Source organism: Elephantulus edwardii, unplaced genomic scaffold, assembly GCF_000299155.1.
Source record: "Elephantulus edwardii isolate Elephantulus edwardi_28Jun2011 unplaced genomic scaffold, EleEdw1.0 scaffold00305, whole genome shotgun sequence".
Classification (NCBI taxonomy): Eukaryota; Metazoa; Chordata; class Mammalia; order Macroscelidea; family Macroscelididae; genus Elephantulus; species Elephantulus edwardii.
Genome location: NW_006400055.1, coordinates 913,909 through 928,317, shown reverse-complemented (window position 1 = coordinate 928,317; position 14,409 = coordinate 913,909). Strand labels below are relative to the sequence as shown.

Here is a 14,409-nt window from a genome sequence, read left to right as displayed (position 1 = left end):
AAACAAAAGCAGTGACAACTCAGACAATGGTCTCATAACTAAAGTTACAGAATACGGCAAGCCCTATACCAGGAAAAGACTGGTAACTCAATAACAAAATGGGCAAAAGACATGGAAAAGCTTTTCACAGAGGAAGACATTTCAATGGTCAACAGATGCATGAAGAAATGTTTGAAATCACTTATATCAAATAAATTCAAATCAAAACAATGACATACTATCTCAACCCAGCAGCAGCAGCAAAATTTAATAGGAAAGCAAGCAATTAATGTTGGAGAGAATTAGAATGCTTATGCATTGTTGGTTGGATTGTGAAATAGGACAAACATTCTGGAAGGCAATTTGGCATTTTCTCAAATAGCTGAAAATAAAAATAATATATGATTGCACTGCTAGAAACATACCCAAGGAAATTAGAACTTAGACACAAATGAAGATGCTTACATATATGTTCATAGCAGTATTATTTACAATAGCAAGAAAATGAAAACAGCCCAAATATGCATCAACAAATGACTGGATTGAGAAATTACGGTACATCCACACAATGGGATACAATGCAGCACAAAGAAGCAGAAACTTCATTAAATAATACATATCAGGGAAGAGTTAGACAGCATTATACTGAGTGAACTAACTCAGTCTCATAAGACAAGTACAACTTAAGATAATTATTGTGAAAAGGAGGATAACTAAGCAAGATGGGTGTAAATGTTTAAAAAGGGAAGAAGGAAGAGGGAAAGTGATGGATAAAGGAAAAGGGAGAAATATGAAGGAGAGCATAGGTTAATGGGCAGATGGAGGATGAAGGAATAGGGAAGATTCAATGAGCACTTGAAAAAAATAGGGTGACAATAGAGAGAAGTCAATAGTAATAATATAGAATGTAATGTATGTGAATAAGTGTATAAAACAAAATGTATAAGAATTAAATGCAATATAAATGAATTATTATATGAAATGCCAATATATATGAAATATATTGTATGCAAACCAATAAAAATATATATGAAAAAAATGGCAAGTTTGACCATACCCATCCATGGTACGTCAGATGATGGGCGTGGTTATCATTATTTTTTTAGAATTGTAACAAAGAGATAGGGCAAGATGGCTGTGTCAATTATTGCACCATAACACTCATCCACCATAACAAATACACAAGATAACAAGTAACCAGTGAGTGACTCCATCAACTTTAGAACTCTCTATGACAACTGAAGAGTTAGAGAACAAGAGTTGATACTGCATTATGAGAAACATAGAGCAAGGTTCACAGAAAGGCACATTCTTCACAATCTATTCCATATCCACTGGCCCAACCCAGTGTAACGATTTTAGGACAGCTGTAAGATTCATCTTTGATCAAGAAGTCCAGAGAAGGAGCAAAGCAAAACATTCAGACTGAGTAACACTGAGTGAACAGTCTTGGTAGGGAATAATGAGTGAGCACGTGATATACTAGAACTGGGACAGCCTAAGAGAAAGTGACCCAGGAGCTCAACATACCTTTGAGGACCCTCAAAGATCCCCCCTCCCCATATACTGTCAATGTAGAACAGTGTGAATGTGTAGATGTGGGAGCTTTCAGGCAGAAGACAAAATGCAGTGTTCACCTGTGATGAGAGGCACAAAAGAAGGACAGATATGAACTTTTGTGTCCCAGGAGAAGGAGGAAACCACACCTAGCCAACTGGTAGGTCTGAAAACATAAGCAAATTTCCAGGCTGTAAAAGTAGTAGAATCTCCACCTCCACTCTCTCTGTTACAAACAAAGTAAGATGGCAAATACCTGGCAGACACCTGATAGCTGACCTAGGAGAAAGAAGCTTAAACCACAGAATGTGGGCAAACTGCCCTTTGACACAAAGATAAGGCTGAAACAGTACACATGAGACGCCTGAACAATCAGATTTAAGTAGGTGAGGATTCCTTAGACAGAAGTTCCAAGGAATCATAGGAAGAAGCAATGTACAAAACAAGAAACAAAAAAATAACAGCTGGTTCTACAGGGAAAACAATAATATTTACTTATACAAGGAAGATATCAAGACTAAAAGGCTACAGTAGAAACAAAAATAAATTTCTTAATAATGCAAAACAACAACAACAACAATAATAATAATGCAAAGAAAGAAAATTCCTCTAAAGAGAAAGGGAAAAGAATAATATCTGGATTTACTAAGGCCAAACAAACAATTTTAATGTCCTGAAGATACAGACAATGAAAAAGTTAATGGAGAGACAGCAAAGAGTAACTCCTGCAAATGATTAAAAGATAGAAATTATCTTAGTAAAATGATAGATAAATGAATTACTCAATAAAGACTTTAAAGCATTAGCATTAAAAGAAATAAAATTTTAAAAGCATAAAAAAGACCTGAATGAAACCTGGGGAAAAAGTCTAGATCTTCAATAAAAAAACAAAACTAGATCTTCAATGGAGCCCTTCTCCACATAAGTATGACCCTTCGTGAGATTTTCCTCCTCCTCCTGGTTTTCAAGGGCCAATGAGACCTCACCACTGCCAGAAGCATAGAAATATTATTTTAAGAAAAAAAAGCACAACTTCCATTGTTCTTATTGTGTAGAGTTCATATTAATGCCAAACATGTGACTTATAGACAATCCAGGCTTGTGCAAATACTCTCTTCATAAATGCCAGAAATTAAGGTAAAAATAAAGAATAAACCTTGTAATGTTTAAAAAAACCCAGAAATTTTAGAGTTTAAATAGCAGTGAATAACTCCATGGGCAGAAAAAAAAACAGAAATAAAAAGTCAGAGGGGATCAGAGCAATAGAAGACAAGGCTTTGGTATTGCTCAGGTGGAGTAACAGTAAGTAAAAAAAAAAAGAGGGGGAAATGAACAAAACCTAAGGGATACATTGTTATTATTGGTGATTGTCTTCCAGTCCATAGGGACCCTATGAACAAAAGGCCTGAAGCCTTTCTGTAACTATCTACATTTTTCAAAGTTCATAGTTTCCAGAGGCATTTGGTTTAGGAAGTGGATGCCACTCCTGATTCCAAGCTTGTTTTAATTGGGGAGCTCCACCAAACACTGTCCACCATGGGTAAACATTATGACATTTGACACCCCAATGGCACAAGGTTCAGCATCACAACAACCCCAGGTTACCTCAGTACAACATGTTGACAGAAGAGTCTGTACTACTAAGAAGAACAACCAACTTTAAATACAAAGGCCCTCCCCGAGGTCTTGTTGACTCTAAACAAGAGGCTTTTAAAAAAAATCCCAAATAACCAATATAGTGTCGCTGTCAGTTTGCCAGAAACTTAACAACAACACCCTGAGGAGAGTAAGCACGATAGAGATACACCACACCGGGAGAGGATCAGAGAGTCAATCCAGCTCAATTTTATTGGGATCTACAGTGCACTTATATAAACAACAAGGCAGGATATGGTGGGCTTACAGACATGGAAAATGCGGATTGGTTAGGAGAACCTCAGCCTCATGCAGATCACTCCCAGCTCAACAGATGCTGCAGCCGTACTTATCTGGAGCTTAGGTGATCTGTCCTGAGCAGAGACCCTTCCTTCATCGCCAACATTCTGCAACAATATAGTATATTGTTGTTGTTGTTGTTGTTGTTGTTGTTGTTATTGTGTGCCATTGAGTTGCCTGCGATGTAAAACGACTCTATGTATTATAGCTCTGAACCCATCCTTGTCATGAGCCAGTCTCACTAATCCTGACACAGTGGTACTGTATCAATCCATCTCACCCAAGGTCTATATAGAACACCATAAAAATAAATAATATTATACACATTATGTGAGTTTCACAAAGAGAAGAGGCAAAAATGTCCAGAAAAATTTTTCTTTTTTAAGAAATAATGGTAGAAATATTTCCAAATATTCAGAAAGAGAAGAAATTTTACATTCGAGAAGCTCAACTGTTTCATAAAGAAAAAAATAATTCCTTAAACAAAAACATATGTAATAAAATATTCAAGAACTGGTGACTTGTAACACTATACAGCACAGACAAGTCTGTAAAGGCATTATGCAGAATGAAATATCTCAGTTACAAAAGGACAAATACTGCATAAAACCATTGTTTTTAAATAGGATTGACACAAGGGTTGAGTGGAAGAACAGAAAAAGAGTGGTTAGATCATGAACACTGCACTGCAACATATGAAGGAAAGGAGTATCTGAAAGGAATTATATGTATGACAGTTAATCTGGAAAAAGAAGTGCATTACAAAATGAGCTGGGGAAGGAAGAAAGAATGGGAGGGAGGAAAATGTGCATCAATGAACTAATGAAAACCCAATCTGTCTGTAAGCTCTCATTAAAATAATAATTTGTTAAAAAAGGGAAGTTGAAAAGGAACTGATGACAAAGAATTTCAGAGACAATATGTTGTTGTTGTTAAGTTCTGTTGAGTCAAATACAACTCATAGCAACCCCATGACCTAAACCCCGTTTCATAGCTATCATTGTTTCTCTATATTCATAGAGTTTTCAGAGGCATGTGGTTTAGAAAGTGGATGACATGCCTGATTTCAAACCTGAGTCAATCCGGTAGCCCCACTAAACACTGTCCACATTGGGTAAGCATTATGGTGTTTGATACGCCTAGAGACAGCATTCAGCATCACAGCAACCACAACTTACTTCAATACAGCAAAAAGACAGACCAGTGCTGTACCACTTAGAAGATTGTTCTTCCCAAAATCAATTAACACCAAGTGCTGGTTGACTCTACCCTAAGAGCTCATTGTTAGCTAAATCCGGTAAATCCAATCAGATGACACCCAATTGTGAGCCAAACCCCCCTGCCCCCCAAAACCAACTAAACAGTACACAATAATCCACCCTCATCAAGACACAAGAAACCATCTTCCAGAATCCAATTGCTTCACACATACTCTGACACTAAAAATATTAAATTCTGATCTACCAGAACTCAGGCAGACAAATAGGCAATGGGATGGCATATCAAAAGTTTTGAAAAAAAAGAACTTTAAGATAAAAGAAAAAAACACAATAAAAAACAAAACAACAACACAACAGTAACAAAAATATCCTAAACAAAATACTCTAGAAAAATAATAATATAGTTTTTTCATAATAAGGCATTTCATCTCCATTAAATAAATAAGTAGGGATATATGTTACCACAATACAGGTATTGTCAAGAATTATATAGAAAGGGGACTCTAGGACAGTAGGCGTTTATCAGGTACATGTATGGGAAGGACAAAGTAGGTAGAATGCAATCTCCAGACATTACTGTTTTGAAACAGACACAGCACTTCCATGGGGTCCAAGAGAGCTGGAATTGTATAATATGGTATAACCCTGGATGTGCTCACTAATCTATGACCTGACATATGTAAGACTGCTACCTACCTGGCCAATTGAATGGAAAAGATCCCTATTAATTCCTATTCCAAAGAGATGATCCAAGAGAATGTGGAAGTTATCAAGCAATATCAATTGACAATTCTTGCAAGTGCAATCTTGCTGAAGATTATCAATAAATAATTGAATTTATGTAATTTATTGACAGGAGACTTCCAGAAATGAAATATTTTAATGCTCAATGGCTTGAAGTTGAGTTTATTTGTGCTTTATTAACTATGCCAAGACATTGTGGATATTAACAAATTATGGATATTGTTGAGAAGAATTGGAATCCCAGAACACTTCGCTGTTCTCATGCAAAACCTATACATAGACTAAGAAACTGTTGTCTGAACAGAGTGAGGGTAACCACTGCATGGTTTCAAAACAGGAAAGGTGTTCATTAGGGTTGTATCCTCTCTTCATTTCTATTCAACCTTTATGCTGAACAAAAAAAAATATATAGAAATCTAGATAATATGAAGAAGAATGTGACACCAGGATCAAAGGAAAACATCAATTGTCTGTGTTATGCAGATGACCATGCTTGCTGAAAGGAAAAAAATTTGAAACCCTTGATGCAGGAAAGCATAGATTATGTCTCATCATCATGGAATTAACATTATGACAACATAATGATAGATGGAGAAATAATTGACCTTGCCAATGATTTAATTTTATTTGAATCCACAGTCGGCACCTATAGTGACATCAGTCAAATCAAAAGACATATTGCATTGGAAAAATTCACCATTAAGGCTTTCCTCAAATTGCTGAATAGCAAGGATGTTACTTTAGCAAACTGCTAAAGTAGCTCTCCCAATCGAAGTCATATTCTTTTCAGTAACTTCTATGCATCTAAAAGTAAACAAGGAATAAGAATGCATGAAGAATCAAATGTAGTGTTGTTAGAGAATACTAAATATCCTCTGGACTACTACAAAATCAAATACATCTGTATAGGAGGAAGTTTAACTAGCATACTCCTTAGAGGCAAGAATGGTGAAACTGTCTCATATACTTTGGGTATTTTGTCAGATTGAACTTTTTTTTTTAAATAAAGACATCATATTGGAAAATATGGAAGGTCATAGAAAGGGAGAAAAACTAAATAAGAGAATTGACAATGACTATAACAAGGGCTTCAGCATATCAGAGATCATGAGGATGGGGAAGAGTAGGGCAGGGTTCAGGTTTTTTCTTCATATCTTCACTGTGAGCTGAAGACAGTTTGTTAGAACATTACAACACGCAGTGTAAACAGAACTTTTGTATGTCCTGAATAACAACAAAAAATTGTATAACTTTTTTGTTAGAATCTCTCTTTGTTATGGTGTGTTGGAGCATCACCCTCAATATCTCAGAATGTTTTAAAAAATTGTATAGAATCCTTTAGAAAGAAAAGTAATGACACAACATCTAAAGTGATGCATATGGAGTAGGAAGGGTTCCATTAAAAGGAAAATATTGGTAGTATAAAGATTAAACAAAAATCTGACTCTCTGCCATCAGGTTACATCTGTAGGATAAATATGATGCTCATACCAGGGAGTGTGCACAGCCTACCTAAGAGAGCAGGCTGGGCACTGATTGAGGAGACAGAGGAGTAGATTCTGACTCAGTGGCCAAGAAGCGATATTTTGGTGGTGGTTTGGTTGTTGGGGTTTTAGCCTCCAAGAAATATTAGAAAATAATTTTAAAAGGTGATATTCAAGATGAAAGTAGGAGAAAAATGGAAAATCTGAAAAGAGAAATGATGAACAAAATAAAAAAGTAAATAGAAAAGTAGAAGTTTAAGGGAAGAAAGCAAAGTTTGCCCAGCATAGGCTGAGGAGGGAGGTTTGTCTCGGTGGGTGGGAGTGTGAGTGGCTACACCTCTGCAGGGATTGTGCAGGCTAGTAGGGGGCAGGACCATATCTTTCTGGTCACTAATGCTTGGTGCAGTGATGGGTGCAGAACTAGGCTAATGGAGCTGCTTATCTGGTCCCTGTCCTCATAGAGACACTGCTTGATGAAGTTAAAACTGACTAAGCCATGCCCAGTCCACCGTGCTCTAGGACATTTTTCTATGAAGCTACCTGGCCAACTGAATGGAAGAGATCTATATTTGTTCCCCTTCTCAGAAAAGGTCATCCAACAGAAGGTAGAAATTATTGAACAATATTATTAATATCACATGCAAATAAAATTGTTGAAGATCATCCAAAAATGGCTGAAACAGTACATTGACAGAGAACTGCCAGAAATTCAATCTGAATGGAGAAAAGTCTGTGGCACCAGGGATATCATTGCTGATGTCAGGTGAATCTTCATGGAAAGCAGATAACACTCAAAAAGATGTTCATTTTTTAATGACTCTACAAAGGCATTTGAGTGTGAAAATAATGACAAGTAACATGGAGAAGAGTGAGAATCTCAGAACACTTAACTGTGCTCATACAAAACCTAATTTTAGACCTAGAAATTGTCCAAATAGAGCAAGGGAAGATTGCATGGTTTAAATCAGTAAAGGTATCATCAGGGTTGTATCCTTTCTCCATACCTATTCAATCCATTTGCTGAGTAGATAATTAGAGAGGCTAGAGTTTATGAAGAAGAGTGTGACTCCAAATCCAAGGAGGACTTAACCTGTGTTGGGCAGATGACACAGCATGCTTGTGGAAAGCAAAGAGTACTTGAAATGCTGGATGCATAAGGTCAAAGACTTCATTATAGATTACATCTCAGCATCAGGAAGAAAAAAAAAACATCCTCACTACTGGGCCAAAAGGCAACGTTATTACGGATGGAGAGAATATTGAAGTTGCCAACAATTTTGTCTTCCTTGGGTCCACAATCAACACCCTTGGCACCAGCAGTTAAGAAATCAAAAAACATATTGCAAGGACTTCTCTAAAGTGTTAAAGAGAAATTATGTCAATTTAAAGACTAAGGTGTATCTAATTCAAGCTGTGATCTTTTTAATAACTTGTTAAGCATCTGAAAGTGGAACAAAGACTAAGAATGACAGAAGAAGAATTGACTTTGAGTTGTGATACTGGAGAAGAGGACTGAATATCTCATGTGCTGCCAAGAGAACAAATATGTCTTTGAGAAAGTGCAGCAAGGGTGCTATTTGGAGGCAAAGAGTGAAGCTTCATCTCATATGTTTTATGCATATTGTTAGGAAGGACTAGTCTTTGGAGAAAGCTATCATACTTGAGAAGATGGGGTGCCAGTGAAAGAGAGGAAAAACCTCAATGAGAAAGATTGATATAATGACTCTAACAATGGGCTCAAGTGTAACAGAGATGATGGAGATGGCACAAAATAGAACAAATTCCTGTTGTTCTACTGATCATGGAATAGCTATAAATCAATGTCAACAAATTAATAACAACAAAAGGACATTTTTCTTCTATTACATATTTGACTGTTACTTTAAAAAAATTATGTAACAACTTCAATATTTTACTCTTTGTCTAGATCCAGGGACAATTTTCTTGATATAATTAATTTTATTTTCTCTATAATTAGTTCATTGTTGCTGTTAGGAGCTGCTGAGTCTACCATCGGTCTTAACAACTTTATGAACAATAGATATAAACACTGCCCTCTCCTGAATCATCCTCACAATGTTTGTCATGGTCTAGCCCATTGTGATAGTCACCATGTCCATTCATCTTGTTGAGGGTATTCCTGTCTTTTGCTTTTTCTCTACTTTTCCCAGCAAGACATCTCTCCTTAGGGACTTGTTACTTCTGAAAATATTCCTAAAGTAAGTGAGACAAAGCTTAATCATCCTTGCTTCTAAAAAGCTCTCTGGTTTTACTCTCTTCAATACAAATTTGTTTGTTATTTTGACAAGCCATGATATTTTGAATAATTCTTTTGCAATAGCACAGTTCAAAGGCATCAATTCCTTGTACATTGTCCATCTTTCAAATGGGATATATGATGGTTTATACTAGGCACAACTTGGTTTTTGAATGGACATCATCATTCTTTATCACTTGCTATAGGTCCTTGACAGCAGATTTCTCCACTACCATAAATCTTTTAATTTCTTGACTTGGTGCTGCCATGACAAATTATGGCTTACATTGAGAATAATGGGAATCCCAGAGAACTTAATTGTGCTCATATGAAACCTATACCTAGCCAAGAGGCTGTTGTGTGAACAGAGCAAGGAAATACTGCTGTTATTGTTGTTATGTGAAGTTGAGTAGCCTGCAACACATAGTGACACTATGTACAACTGTTCTGAATCTTGTTCTTTCTTGAGCCAACCTCATTGTCTCTGAACACACCTACCCCCTTTACCCCAGTCACTGAGTCAATCCGTATCATCTATAGTCTTCCACTCTTGCATTGTCTCTTCACTCTTCCTAGCATGATGTCTGTCTCCAAGGACTGATTCCTCTTGGCAATATGCCCAAAGTATGTCAGATGGAGCTTCAAAATTCTTGTGTTCAGGGAGTAGCCTGGTTTCACCCTTTCCAGGACAAACCTGCTTGTTCCCTTAGCAGTTCATGCATATTCAACACTCTTCTCCAACACCACAACTCAAAGATCATTATCCAGCTCTCTGATGCATAGCAAGTAGTTTCTAAGAACACAGCCTGATTCAGGCACACCTTATTCTATAGACTGACATTGTTGCTCTTAGGTACTTGAGAGAGGTCCTTGACAATAGATTTTCCCAATGCAATACATCTTTTGATTTCCTGGATGCTGGTAGCAAGAGTGTTGCTTATGGAGCAAAGCAAGCCGAAGCTGTTGAAAATCTCAATCTTTTCTCTATCTATCATGATGCTGCCAGTTGGCCCAATGATGAGAATCTTTGTTTTCTTCGTATTGAGCTTCAATCCACATTGAAGCTTCAGTTTTGACCTTCTGCAGTAAATGCCTTAGGTCCTCCCCAGTTTTGACAAGCATAGTTCTCTGCATAATGCAGGTTGTTGATGAGTCTTCCTCTAATCCTAATGCCACATCCCTCCTCATAGAGCCTAGCCTCCCAGATGTTCTGTTCCACATATAGATTGAAAAGTTATGGAGATAGGATATGTCCTGATTTTGAACCATGGAGTGTTCCCATGCTCTGTTCTTATTATCTCTTTCTCAACGTATAGGTTTCACATAAGCACAACCAAGTATTCTTGGATTTCCATTCTTCTCAAAGTTAGCCACAATTTGTTGTGATCAAAATAGTCAAATGACTTTGCATGCTTAATGAAACACAGACATTTTTTTGGTACTATCAACTTTCAGCAAAGATCTATCTAATGATGGCTATAATGTTCCTAGTGCCATGTCCTTTTCTAAACACAGGCTTCACCTCTGGCTGGTCTCTGTTGATGTACTGTTCCAGTCATTTTTGGATAATTTTCATCAGGATCTTGCTTTCATGTGATGTTAATGATATTGTTTGATGTTTTCCATGCCTTTTATTAGAATGTAAACAAATATGGATCTCTTCCAGTCAACTGTCCAGGAGAGTGACCTCCAGATTTCTTGGCAGAACTTGGTGAGCATGCCCAGGGCAGCATCTCTTTGTTGAAATATGTCAATTGGTGTTCCATCAATTCCTGTGCATTGTCTTTTGCTGATTCTTTCAGAGCAATTTGAACTTCCTCCATCACCTTAGGCTCTTGATCATTTGTTGTTTCATGAAATTCTTCTGTGTCAGCCAATTATTTTTGTTATAGTGATTCTATGTACTCTTTCCATCTTCTTTTAATGCTTCCTGGGTCATTCAACATTGTGCTCACAGCATTCATAAGTATTATAAGACAAGGCTTGAATTTGTTCTTCAGTTTCTTCAGCTTAAGAAATGCTGAGTGAGTTCACCTGTTTTGATTTTCCAACTCCAGCACTTTGCACATTTTATTACAATGCTTTATTTTGTCTTCCCATGCTGCCCTTTGAAATCTTCTGTTCTGGTCCTTAACATCTTGATTTCTTCCTTTGCTTTGGCTTCTGGATGCTTCAGTGTAATATTTAGAGTCTCTTCGACATCCATTTTGGTCTTCTTCCTCTGTTTTAATTACCTTTTTTCTTTCTTCATGGATGATATTCTTGATATCCTTCCATATAGCTCATCTGGCCTTCTCTCATTGGTGTTCAAGGTCTCAAGCCTGTTCCTGAAATGGTCTTTAAATTCAGGAGGGATAGACTCAAGGTCAAATTTTAGTTCTTATGGATTTGATTTGATATTCTTTAGATTTATTTTAAACTTGCATATGAGTAGTTGATGATTTGATCCACAATCAGCACCTGGCTTTGCTTTCACAGCTGATATTGGCTTCTCCATTTACCCTCCACCCCAACAACTGTAATCAATCTGATTCCTGAGTAGTCTGTCAGGTGAGGTCCATGTGCATAGTCATTCTTTGTGTTTCTTGTATATGGTATTTGCAGTGAATAAATTGATTGTACACAATTCTATCATTGTGTCTCATGCATCATTTCTGTCACCAAGTCCATCCATTCTGAATACCAATCCTTCCTTTTGCATTCCAGTCACCCATTATTACTAATATATCTTGGTTGCATGTTTGACTGATTTCCAATTACAACATTTTGTAGAAGTCATCTATTTCCTCTTCTTTGGCTTTGGTGCATAAATTTGAATCATAGTGGCATTAACAGATTTTCCTTGTGTGTATATGGTTATTATCCTGTCACTAAGAATTCCCTTATGGTCTTTCTTGCCCAGACAAGTATATTGCTCACTGGGTGTTTAGGCTTTTTAAAAGTTTTTTTGTTTGGTTTTTGTTGTTGTTGTTGTTTATTTGCTCACAGAGTTTGTATACATTGTTTGACACTGTTCTTCATTCATATTGTATTTCATACTATCATTCACATACATTACATATTTTCTTAAAACTATGAATACAACCCCTTTTTGCTCATCTTTTCATTTCTAACAAAGTAGATCATATGGTTGTCTGATTAAGAATGCCCCATGCCAATCCACTTCTTTTTGTCAATGCCTAGTATGTCAATATTTATATATTCCATTTCTTCCTTAACAATATCCAATTTTCCTACATTCATAGTTCTCACATTCCATGTTCCTATCACTAATATCTGTTTGTAATTTTCCCTCCTCTTTAATGATTCTCATCTCAATATGAAGGCTAAACTTCTGGTGCTGTATCTGCTTATCTAATGTAAGAGTGCTCTGTGGTACATAGGGTTTTTGAAAGCCTGCTATTTTGGAAGTGGAAAGCCAATCCTTCTCCTTAGTCTGCCTTAATGTGGGTGCTCAACTTTAAAGTAATATTTGACAGACAAGTATTTTACCCAAAAGAACTAATGAGTATATCAAGGTAACAGATGAGGTATTGGTCCAGGAGACCCATTCTTTCAGTGAATGCGTTGTCCTCACACTTTGATCAAGCCATGCCAATATTCAGCTTAATTCCTTCTCTTTGCCTTTCCAACATCTCCCATACCAGCCCTAGCCAACTTTGATTTGATTGCTCAGACATCCCATCACCTCTGTCCTCTCATTTCCTTTCCACTCCCCTGTGATATTGATGTTCCTGGTGCACGGGTGTGGGGCAGTGGAAAAGAGAAATCCACTCAGAGAGGAGGGTTCCATGCAACTAGGCAATCTTCACATGTAGTCTTGTGCTCTTGGGCAGGGGCTTGAGAAGTTGGGCTCTGAAGAAGAAAGTGGTATCAGGATCAAAGAAGGCCTCATCAATAAATTATGCAGATGACATAACCTTGCTTGCTTAAAGTGAGGAGGACTTGAAGTCCTTGCTGTAGAAAATAAAAGAATATGGCCTTCAATATGGATTGCATCTCAACATCAAGAAAAAAATTCTCACCATTGGACCAGTAGACAACATTATGATTGGTGGAGAAAATATTGAAGTTGTCAATGATTTCATCTTACTTGGATCCACAATCAACACCCTCAGTATTAGCAGTCATGAGATGATGAGATATATTGCACTGGGAAAGTCTGCAACCAGAGAGCTCTTCAAATTATTGATATAATTTTGAGGACTAAGGTCATCTGATTCCAGTCATTGTCTTTTCAATCAATTTCTATGCTGCTGAGACCTGGACAATGACCTAGGATGACAGAAGAAGAATTGATGACTTTGAACTGTGTTGCTGGAGAAGAGTACTGAATATCCCATGGACTATACCAAAATGACAAACAGTTGTGTTTCGGAGAAGGTACATTCAGAGTGACCCTCAGAGTTAGAGGTTACAAAGTTTTGTCTCATGTACTTTGGGCATGTTGCTAGGAGAGATTATTCCTTGGAGAGAGATATCATGCTTGAAATGTGGAGAATAGATGAAAGAGAGGAAGACCCTTACTCAGATGTATTGACACAGTGACTGTAGTAATGTGCTCGAATGTCAGAGATCATGAGGATGGTACAGGATAGGACAAGGTTCACATCTGTGTTGCTTATAGGGTCATTATGAATCATACTCTAATTGAAGTCACCTAATAACAACAATTGCTCCCACAGGTGTTGATTTCATATCCAAGTAAATTGAAATATTTGATAACTTCAATCTATTATTCTTCTACCATGATGTCTATTGATCCAGTGATTAGGATTTTTCTTGTCTTGATGTTAGATGTAATCTGTACTGTAGGTTATATAGTCTTTGATCTGCTAAAGCGGATGCTTCAAATATTCTTCATTTTCTTTAAGCAAGATTGTTATCAGCATAATGCAGGGTTTTTATGAGAGTCTTCCTCCAGTCTTTTTCTTCATATAGTCTGTTGTTGTTGTTGTTGTTATGTGCCGTCGAGTCGCCTGCGACTCATAGCGACCCTATGTACAACAGCCCTAAACTCCGTTCTGTCCTGTACCAGTTGGACTGTCTCTGACACTCCCATCCCAATTATCCCAGTTACCGAATCAATCCACCTCATAGAGGGCCTTCCCCTCCTTCACTGTCCCTCCACCCTCCCAAGCATGATGTCCCTCTCTAAGGACCGGTTTCTCCTCACAACATGTCCAAAGAATGTTAGACGGAGCCTCAGAATCCTTGCCTCCAAGGAGCCACC

At 37.2% G+C, this 14,409-nt stretch overlaps 1 protein-coding gene across 1 annotated transcript in view; it reads left to right on the top strand.

The window, feature by feature from the left end:
• The window catches only part of GRID1 (glutamate receptor, ionotropic, delta 1), a 1,297,277-nt gene that overhangs the window by 1,071,126 nt on the left and 211,742 nt on the right, over positions 1 to 14,409 (top strand). The window lies entirely within an intron of this gene.